The 11,572-nt window shown below is 37.1% G+C and overlaps 1 long non-coding RNA gene across 1 annotated transcript; it reads left to right on the plus strand.

Moving 5' to 3' along the window:
• The first annotated feature begins 1,249 nt into the window (after positions 1-1,249).
• On the plus strand, positions 1,250-3,656 carry LOC139077048 (uncharacterized). Its single transcript, XR_011529232.1, has 3 exons — positions 1,250-2,199; positions 2,352-2,450; positions 3,317-3,656. It is a non-coding gene; the product is annotated as an uncharacterized lncRNA (long non-coding RNA).
• The last annotated feature ends 7,916 nt before the right edge of the window (positions 3,657-11,572 follow it).

Here is an 11,572-nt window from a genome sequence, read left to right on the forward strand (position 1 = left end):
CATGAATTTAGAACAGCCTGGCTTAGTATTTACTCAATAAGTATTTGTTGAGTAAATGATTAAACTAAATGGGGAATTAAAGCATATTAATAGATGCCACATTTTCTAAACTGACAATCACTTTGCACATCACGGGGAATACAAATAAGTGAAAATGTAAATGGAAAAGCATCTCAAAGTACATCTCTACTTTCACATTTGAGTATAAATCTCCAACGTGAGATTTTTTAGTTTTCTGAAATGGAAACCACTTCTAATGTATGAAATGAACTGAGGAATGGCATGGACAGTATGCTGACTTTTAGCTACAACCTTCTACTCATGTGGATTCTTAATGAACTGACTTGGCTGTAACTGGTATTAAAGAATATTAAGAAAGATATCATAATTGGATCAACTCTTGTAGTTGGATTGACTCACAAAGGCCAATTTGGTTTTGTACCTTGATCTCATTAATATTCACTTTCAACAGCCTTCCAACAGATGTCTGCTTTTGGTTTTGAACATAGATTTTCAAACATTTTTATGACACTATAAACATATAGAATCTTCTGAAACATTTTTTCTAACCATACTCTATTAAATATTGGCACTCTCCCATATGGAGTGAAAAAAAAAATGTCTGAAATGTCATCTTGTCCACTCTTTAAATATTTCTAATGCAAAATGTCATAAAAATTCAACATTAGTAAAACATTTACTTTTCCCCATTTTAACAACTACCATGTGTGAGTTCAGGTTGACAATTGAAAACAAATGACCCACTAATTATGAAGAGCAAATACTAGGAATGGCAACAATGAGGAGTCCTGTGGAGTTATTCCCAAAAAAGACAAGCATAACTGGTGAAAATTACTTAAATAATTTTAAATCTGTGTAACTTCTGCCATGGGCATACAGCAAGTAAAGAAACATTTATTCAAGAAAATTTACTAAAGCTGGGTAAGAATAGCAAGACTCTGTGGTATTTGACCCATGACCCATGCTCTCACTCTTACCCCCAGTGCAGCTTGATTGAAACTCCACTCCAGGTGGATGGCCAAGAAGATGGGACTCCCTCTTCCCTAAATTCGCAGTCAAGGGATAAACCCCACATGGAGGCATAGGCTACCAACATTTCTCATTCCCTCACACTCTGAGTTGCAGAGGCTAAATTCGTTGAGATGTCAGGAGTGCCCTTCCTTCACCCAGTCTCCTCTCATCGGGAGAAGGCTGTACCCAGGCGTGGCAGGCTGAGAATCCTAAGGCCCTGATCACTTTCACTCTCACTCACTACTGGTGTGGAAGTTTCATGCCAAGAGCAGCCAGTTGAGAAGAACAGAGGCTGCCTCTCTTGCCCAGCACCGAGAGCGTTGGCTCAGAGTCTTTTTTCCCAGGAGGAAAGGCAATCCTCAAGAACAGACAGCTCTAAAATTCTCCCCAAATGAGCTGATTTTATTTAAAACAGAGTGTAGGGAAGTTCAAGCCTAATGGTACTCCTGAAAACTATGGAGATTTTGGTGGTAAGCAGTAAGAGGAGATGAAGACATCTAGGATAGCAACAACCTAAACTAGGGGCTAGCTAGTTTACCAGAGAGAGCCATCAAAAGAGACAGTTAAGAAGAGCCCTCCTGGGGCCAGAACAAACCTCAAAAAGTATTCCCTAAAAAGGGCCCAGATTCAATTAGGTCAGATTGTAAAACAATTTACACCCCAGGGCATTGGTCAAAAACAATAGAGCAATCAGTCAGCAATCAATGGAGCCTAAGAGCTTGGTGTGATGCCAAAGGAGGCAGACAGCTTAACAGGGAGATCAGAGAAACAGACAGTCAGAGAGAGCTCTGCTGAAACCGCTGTCATCCTGGGGTGACTGAGTGCATGCCCAAAGCTGCTCCCTCTGAGGAGCGACATAGGAGTTTCCACACTGAAGGGAAATAGACTTCACTGAAATTGTCCATCCAGGTTATTAAACAAATAAACAAGCAAACAACAATAACAACAACAAAACAAGCTCCAGAGAGGGAGCAGGGGACTCAGTATCCAGTGTTGCTACAATCTATTACTTCAAATGTCTGATTTCAAGAAAAAATTATGAGATATGCAGAGAAACATGGAAGTGTGACCAGCACAGAGGAAGAAAAAGCAAGCAACAGAAACTGCCTGTGACCCAAGATGGTAATTAGAATCCATATGAAAAAACTGGATTAAACATCATTAAAGGTAATGATGTAATTACCAAAGATGGTATAAATGTAAATTTCATTTCTTATCTTCTCTTAACTGATTTAAAAGCAATTGTAAAATAATGTATGTACATAATTGTGTTGTTGGACCTATAACACATAGAAATGCAATGTACTTGCCCATAACAGCACAAAGGAAGTAGGTGAGAGCAAAGCTGTATTGGAGTAAAGAAGAGACACCAGATGGTAACTCGAATCCTCAGGAACAAATGAAGAGGATCAGAAATGGTAAATGAGAAGGTTAACATAACAAATTCTATAAATATGTACTTGCTTTCCTTTCTTTTCTCAGCTTCTTTAATAGACATAAAATTATATAAAGTAATAATTATAGCAATGTATTGCTGAATTTGAAACACATATATGTAATGTGTATAACAATATTAGCTCAAAAATGGGGAAGAGAGGGTAGACCTACATAAGAATAACATTTCTATATTGCACTGCAATTAAATGAGTATAAATCTGAAGTCAATTCTGATGAGTTAAGATGTATATGGTAAGCTCTGGAGCGAGAACTAAGAAATGACTAAAAAAAAGAAGCAAAAAAATAATTAAAGACAGCCATGTGAAGAGGGAGGAAGCGATGGGAGTGATAAAGCTACTCACCATAGAATGCTAAGGATTGCCAGCAACCACAGAAGCTGGGAAAAGACAAGGAAAGTTTCTTCTCTAGAGCTTTCAGAGGGAGCACGGACCTGCCAAAGACTTGATTCTGGACTTCTAGCCTTCTGAACTATAAGAGAATAAATTTCTGTTGTTTTAAGCCATCTAATTTGTGGTAATTTTTATGGCAGCCCTGGAAAACTAATATAAACATTCAGAACTGTTACTGAATGTTTTGGGAAATGGGTGTTGGCATTTAGTTTGTCTCAAAATTTAGAAGGTGAAGAAAAGTCTCAGAGAACTCATCCATTGTTATGGGTTGAATTGTGCCCCCTGCCCACCAATTGTATGTTTAAGTCCTCACCCCCAGTGCCTCAGAATGTGACCTTATTTGGAAATAGAGTCCTTGCAGATGTAGTTAGTTAGGATGTGGTCATGCTGAACTAGGGTGGGCCTAGTCCAATCCAACATGACTGGTTTCCTTATAGAAGGGGGAAATTTGGACACAGACCTGCACACGGGGAGAAGGTGATGTGACTTGAAGACTGGAGCCAAGCAACTAACTACCAGAAGCAAGGAGACAGACTTGGACCTGATCCTTCCCCAGCGCCTTCAGAGGGAATGCGGCCCTGCCGACACCTTGACCACGGACTTCTAGCTTCCAGAACTGAGAGACAATAAGCTTTTGTTGTTTAAGCCACTTGGTTTGTGAGTACCTTGTTATGGCAGCCCTCGCAAACTAATACACTCATAATGCTATTTCCAAGTCATAGCAACTGTTAATTTTTTAGTTTATCTTCTTCCAGTTTCATATCTATAAATCGATAGATCCACATTTACTTATTATATATATATATATATTATATATATATAACCTCCATCTAAGTATTAGATACAGGTAATAAAACTATCTAAAACTTGGAAATAAGGCAGAAAGACTACCGTGTGACTTCCTAGTTTCATCCTAGAGACTGTCAAGCTAGTCTGAGTCATCTGCCACCCTAAGGGACGGTAATTTTGACTTAGTACTTACTATTGATTAAGGCCCAGATTTTAAAAAGTTACAGGTTAACTTGGAGGAGATTGATAATTTGCAAATTACTTTTTTTCTGGTACAGATTCAAATGATTTTTGTCCTATAGAAAAAATAACCCCTAAGTAAAGGTTACAGTTTCATTGTCCTGTATCTAAATTAGCAATCATATTCCAACTTTCTTTCTTTCAAAAAATCCTTTTCGGTCTCTCATATCCTCTTTTAAAACAGGCTTATCATCCTGCTGATTTTCTCATTAATGAGTTCAAAAAATTTTTGACATCTGTATACTGTATATTTGTATGAAAGTCATGATTTTAATTTTTTGAAAATTATACTTTGACATGCCTTAAATGAGTAGCTTCCAAACTTTCAGAGTTCACAAAGAAGGAAAATTGTTAAAATAAAATGAAGTTGGATGACTGAGATAGAATTGCCGATTTTAATTTCCCAAGGAATGTCAATTTAAAAATTGCAACACAAAAACTACCATCTATTAATACCACCATTTCATAAAAGGCAGTGCAGGGCTTAACATCAAATGAGTAGGATAAAATGTAGTATAAACTATGTAACATTATGACAATTTACCCCATTCTATGTATTTTTCTCATTGCACAGCGTTTGGTGAAAACCTCAGTGACAAGCACTGCCTACAGATGACTGCTTTCCCTCCTACTTGCGTAGTTCTCTTATTCACTCCTTCAAGGTCTTTACTGGGGGATTCCTATGTCCTAACAAGAGCCTACTATGTGACAGATGAGCACCAATTATATACCAAGGGAGAGTGCTCTATGTGCAAACGTGGTCCTGACATTGGGGAAAATATATTCTGGGGGGGAAGCTGCACTGAATAATCTCCCCAACAAATACATAATTAAAATTGTGCTATATATTACAAGGAAAGAGCATACATTTAATGGTGTGCATAGAGCCACTTATACGCCAGTCACTTCTCAGTGAAAACTGCTGCCTTAATAGAAAGGCCCAGCAAATTATTCTCAGTGTTGCTTCTCCCACCCAAAGAAAGCCTCTTTCCTCTCCTTAAGAGTTAGATATATAATTGTGCCTGAAGATAGAAGACCATCAATAATAGTAGACCTTGACTTCCGTAGCAACCTGGGCTTAACAGGAACTCTCACAAAGAGCAGAGACCTCCTACCTCTGCCTTCCTGCCTTCATCCCTAGAAGAAAGAAGCTGGTCCCTTCTAAATAAAATAAACAAATTAAAAAAAACTTCAGTTCATAGTTAACCATCTTTTTAAGAGACACGAAAATGCTTTGTTGTAGTGATAATAATAGTTAATTGGCCCTAATTAGCTCAGCAGCTCCACAGACGCAGGGCCTAAGGCTGTGTAGCAATCCTGCAAGGAGGGAAGAAGGGCATTATCACGTGCCAATCTCCCTTATTATGTACTTTCTGGAGATAAATTTGGACTCATCTGAGTAAGTGTGGGCTTCAGAAGAGTTTGTAAATACATAAGAAAAGAACCCCCAGTGGACCAAACACTTGATGCTCTCTCATACTACGTCATGGAAAATTGATGAGGAAGATGGTAACCAAAACTCAGAAAAATTTAGGACCAAGGGACACTTACTTTAACAAAGATGGGGCTGAATCCTAGAAGAGAAAGACGTGGGAAGTGTTTGGATTGGGAATCTGAAACTGAAATTGTTGAGGAACATAAAGAAACTGACTCCCAGAAAGCAAAGCTTGCTGCATATGCAAGCTTGAAAGCGGTGGGTGGATTGCTCTCTGTTACATAGTCGTGGAATACCCTTATATGTTTGCATACTAAGGTAATTCAACAAAATAGAACTTCGAAGCCTTGGCAGAGGAGTAGGACAGTGAATAATCTTCTCCTTCTTCTACCATTCCCCAGATTTATCTGCATTCCACTGTAGTGTTCATAGGGAATGAGCCAGAGGGATGGGGATCCCCAAAGGTGGGAATGAAGCTTCTGAGGAATCTTAAGGGACAGTTATTTAATGAATAGAAAACCAGTTAGGTAAGATATTCTGTGGACAAAAGACCCATTTTACAGCTCAGGTAAGAAAAAAGGAAGTTTGATGAAAAGTTTAGCAGTGTCAATTCTCTACCCCTCAGTAGACCACCAGAGAAGCCCATTGATCAACCAAGACTAAGTTTGTTAGATTTAGCAGTGAGGGAGAACACCACCTTGAAAAAGTATTGATAGCTTCTCCAAATGGGGAAGTTATGGAAGGTATTTACAGGGTTTTAGAGCCAACTGCATTGGGAGATTTGAAGCTGAGTCCTGAAAGGTGGTAACTTGTCAGGATTGGGAGTTTATGATATAATGACTTTGGATTGATGAACACAGCAAGATGAGGGTGTTCAAGAGAGTCTTAGCAAACAAATTCCAATTTTGATAAGTAAGGTGTTAAGTTGGTTCACAGGCTTATTTTCTTGGGAGTAGGTCCTGAAGCCAGCAAGTAGTTGTTTTTTGCTCTTCCCCAGTATTGTTTAACGTAGGGACAGGAAAGTGTGGCTGGTTGCCCTTTTGCTTAACATAAAAACTAGGAATTATGTTGCTTTAAGTTCTGAGGATTTCTTTGGTCTTTCTTCAGCCCAAGCTGTAGGAGAGATCATTACCATCTAGGGACAAGGACAATCCAGATCTCTATCACTGTTTGATGTGTTCCGATCATATGAAGTTTCTGAGGGTAGTCATTCCACCTTCTATTAGTGACAGATTTTCTGGTTCATTTTGTTGGAGGATCATGTTTGGATAATTTAATGGAACAGCGACTACACCGTGGAAATTAAGACTCTGGAGAACATGCATTTGAGAGAGAAAGATTACGATAGGAGCTTGCAATCACTTCTAAGGCAGGAGCCAAAAATAACCAAATTAAACCGAGAGAACCAATTCCATTCTCAGTCTGAAAAGGCCACACAAAATATGGAGATATTAGCCAAATTACATAATTTTATGATTTTTATGTTTGCCTCCCAGAAAATTTTAGTAATAGTAAAGATCCAACAGAGGTCTCTAGTAAAGTAAGTACTACAATATTCTTTCCCTATGTCAGCATATGCTCCACCTTGAAAGGCCTTGATTTTGAACCAACACTTGCCCAAATTTATAAACCTTTTGGGTGAGGAGTTCTATGGAGTCTAATATTGTCAATCTGCTGCTATTCTCTATACCATTGTCTGTAGAATTCTGCCTCCTTTTCAAGCCTCGTGAAATGTGTGAAATGAAGAAGAAAGCAGTCTAAAATATTCCTTCAGTGTTATTTTTTAAATGTAAATTGTAGCTCAGAAATTTTTCCTTTCTGTATGAAGTGATCTAAATGTTTACTTTTCATTTCCTTTTTCCCTAGAAGGGAAATTGGAGGGTCAAAATGGACCCAGGGTGATATTTAGAATTATCCTGAAGGCAGTCATCAGTTTACTGACATATAGATCCCTGTCCAATTTACAGATTGCAGATTGCAGTCAACAGTCATTTGTGCTTCAAATACTCATACGTGGATGTCAACTGGAATAGGCCTGGCACAAATTCCATTGCCTGGTGCGAGGCCAGTTCTAGTTAATATCCACATCATGAGTATTTCCACTGAAACCAGATCATTGGGAGGCACCAAACGACTAGGATTAGCTTTGAAGCACAAGACTACTTATTGACTTCAATCTGTAAATTAGACAGAGATGAAGTCTTCGCTTAACTAATGCACCTTTCTTGCAAGGTCTGTAAAAGTAAGGCAGCCTCTCAATACACCCATCTGTTCCCTAGCTTGTTCTGTGCACTCTTTCTGTGAAAGCTTGATTGCAATGCCTAGCTCCTCTGTGTATTTTTTTTTTCTACAGAAAAAGGAACACCTCTTTCTGGATTTGACATAGTAGAGGCTTCACATTTCTGCCCGTGCTATTGTGGGGTTTGTCATCTAAATAAGTTGCTTGGCGGTTGAGTCCAATTAACAAGGATTATAACAAGGAATTTGTTTGTCTGATTTGTAACAAGAAAATGGTACCAAATGAAGCTGGGTAGCACCCAGAGTAAAATGAATACAAACCCTTTAACCAAATCACAGTCAAATTATAGGCAAGTATTGGAATCATGCCAAGAAGTATCTAAGTACGCAAAAAAAATTCAGCATAGGGCCTTTATGGGTATCATGGCTAAGAAGTAATAAGTAACTGTTAAAGTGAGGAATCTTAAACCAGAAAAGAAGGAAGACAATATCTAGGGAAATAGAAAAAAATAATGCAAATTAAAGCATGGGAATCAGTGGTTCCGCTCATTTGGATCTTGTTCATGGGTCTTAAATGGAAGCAGCTCTCTGCTGTTCACAGTTGTCTCTGATCTGAAGGCCTTTGTTAGGAGCCGTCTCCACCCAAAAAGCACATGTTTCTGGAGGATTCTTAAGGATCTTCAGCTTGAAGTCTGGCTGGGACAGTTCTTCAGTGTTTTGGGATGAATTATATCTCTTTAGTTGAGAGATGGAGACTAACGTCCACATCCTGTAGTTTTTCTCTTGTATTATATATTCATGGGACCCACGGGAGGTTCTTTTCATTAAGCCTCAAGCACAGTTTTTCTGTGATGTCTCTTCTAAAGATTAAATCTCCTGGAGAATTAGCAGAACGGAGGAAAGTGAAATTCTCTCTTTAGGTGAAAAACACAATAAATTTATAAGGCTATCATCTGACTTTGGGAATACGAACATATTTTGAAGAATGAGGACACTGACAAACCTCCAGGGTCTTTTGTTTTAGCCATAAAGTGTACTATGATTACCCCTGATTAACAAAGATATTGAAACTGAGAATCTAGAAATCAAATCATTTTTTAGACAATTATACCAGTCTGTGTACATGAACATTAGTATACCTCTTTTAATATAAAAATGTACACAGTTATTGAAATATTTTGTTGTATTAGACAATATAATTAATCTAGTTTCAGGCAATATTTTGAAAATACATGGTAATAAGTAAAAATGAATATTGGTAACATTTTTTCTCAAAAATAAGAAAATTTTTGTTAAAACAAATGAGAATTATGCCAAAAATTCAGGGAGGATCTTAATGATAAAAAGGACACTTTGTTACTGAGCAAAGAATGGCTGAAAAATTCACAAGTTTAGCGAGGGAAAATAAATTGACATCCAAGAAGCTCAGCAAATTCCAAACAGGATAAACTTAAGAAACACTTTCCAAACTCATTGTAATTAAACTTCTGAAAATCAAATATAGAAAAAAGTCTTGAAAACAGCCATTGAAAAGTGCTAACAATTCAAATGACTGAGGATTTCTCATCGGAAATCAGGAGATAAAAAGATAGTGGAACAACATTTTTCAAGCGCTAAAAGAAAAGAACTATTAACTCAAAGTTCAATAGCCAGTGAAAATATCCTTCAGGAATGAAGGCAAAATAGACACATTCCCGGGTGAAGGAAAATGAAGAGAATTTACTGCCTTAAGACTCTGCCTTAAAAGAAGTGCCAAAAGTTCTTCAGGTAGAAGGGAGATGATAACAGAGTGAAATGTGGAACTTTACTATTTAAGGAAGAGCAACTGAGAGGATAAATATCTGTGTGTATTAGTTTCGCAGGACCGCCATAACAAATTACTACCAATCTGGTGACTTAAAACCACAGAGACTTATTCCCTCGCAGAAGTCCACAGTCAAGGTGTCGGCAGGATTGCACACTCTCCAAAGTCTCTGGGGGAGGATCTTTCCTTGCCTCTCTCAGCTTCTGGGGGCTGTGGGCATCCCTTGGCTTCCTTGACTGCATCACTTCAATATCTGCCTTCGTCGTCATGTCATCTCCTCCTCTTCATGTTTGTATCTCCTCTTCTGTCTCTTATATGGACACGTCGTTGGATTAGGCTCCACTTGGGTAACCCAGGATGATCTCAGCTTGAGATTCTTAACATAACCACATCTGCAAAGACTCTTTTTCCAAACAAGTTCACATTGACCTCGTATGTGCTTTAAAATATACATGGCTTTTAAAATTAAAAATTATAACTTTGTGAGGTGGGGTTTCCTGTGCATTTCTTTGTATGCATTAGAGATAATATATATCACAAGTACAACTTGGGGATGGCTAAAGGGACAATGAGCTGTAAGGTTTCTATATTTTATCTGAAGTGGTAAAATATCAACTCTAAGTTTATATTTAAGTTGATGAACTGTGAAAAGATAGGCATGTATGTTGTAATTCCTAGAACAACCACTGAAAAAAATGTATGAGGAGATACAGGAAAAAGCCAATAATTAAAATGGCTTACTAAAAATACTCAAGTAATCCAAAAGAAGAGAAAAAGGAGGAAACAGAGACAAAAGACAGAGGGACTAATAGACAGCAAATAATAATATGATAGACCTACACTCAACCATATTAATAATTACAGTAAATGTAAAAGTTTTTTTTTTAATTAAGAAAAAGAGGGATTGTCAGATTGGTTATAAAAACAAGACCCATCTATATGCTGTCTGCAAGAAACGCACTTGAAGTTTAATGATATTGATAGGTTATAAGCAAAAGCCTGAAAAATGACATACCATGCAGACACTAATGAATGAAAAAACTTGGAGTGGCTATATTAATATCAGACAAAATAGACTTCAGAATATGGGAAATTACCAGGAATAAAGAGGGGCTTTCCACAATGATAAAACACTCAATTTACCAATGAGACATTATGATTTTAAATGTGTATGCATTTAACAACAGAGCTTAAAAAAGCTCTTTTTAACATGGTAAAAATGCTTATAGAACTGAAAGGAGACACAGATAAGTCCACAATTACAGACTTTAACATTCCTCTCTCAAGAATTATATAAAAAGTAGGTAGAAAATCACCAAGGATGTAGAAGACTTGAACAATGCTACCCACCAATTTAATCTAATTGTCATTTATAGAACACTCTATTCAACAAGAACAGAGTACACATTTTTTTCAAGCGCTCATGGAATATTCACCAAGATAGTCCACATTCTGAGACAAAAAACTTAGTAAAATGAAATAATACCAATTATATTCTCTGACCATAAAGGAAATAAAATAGAAGTCAACAACAGAAAGTTACTTGGAAAGGCCCTAATTATTTGTAAATTAGATAACATAGTTCTATAGAATAAATGGGTCAAAGAGGAAGTCTTGAGGAAAATCAGAAAATATTTTGAAGAAATGAAAATAGCACATACTTAAATTTGTGGGATGCTGTTAAAGCAGTTCTTAGAGGGAAATTTATAGCACTCAGTGCTGATACTGGTAAACAAAATGGTCTCAAACCAATAAGGTAAGCTTTCACATTAATAAACTAGAGAACCAGTGCAAACTACAACCAAAGTAAGCAGAAGGAAGGGAATGATAAAGATAGCAGCAGAGATCAATGAAATTGAAAACAAAAAACAATAGAGTAAAACCAATAAATTCCAAAAAGATTAATGAATCAATATACCTCCAGGAAGACCAATGAAGAATGAAAGAAAGAAGGCACAAAGTACCAATATTAGTAATGAGAGAAAAGATATCACCACAGTCTCACAGACATTAAAAGGCTAATAAGGGATTACTATGAACAACTCTATGGACATAAATCTGACAGTTTAGATGAAACAGACTGATTTCTTGAAAGACACAAACAAGAAGTAATAGAGAGCCTAAAGAGTCTCATATCTATTTTAAAAATTGAATTCCTTTTTCAAAAATAGTCCAGAAAAGAAACCT

Source organism: Equus przewalskii, chromosome 18, assembly GCF_037783145.1.
Source record: "Equus przewalskii isolate Varuska chromosome 18, EquPr2, whole genome shotgun sequence".
NCBI classification, from domain to species: Eukaryota; Metazoa; Chordata; class Mammalia; order Perissodactyla; family Equidae; genus Equus; species Equus przewalskii.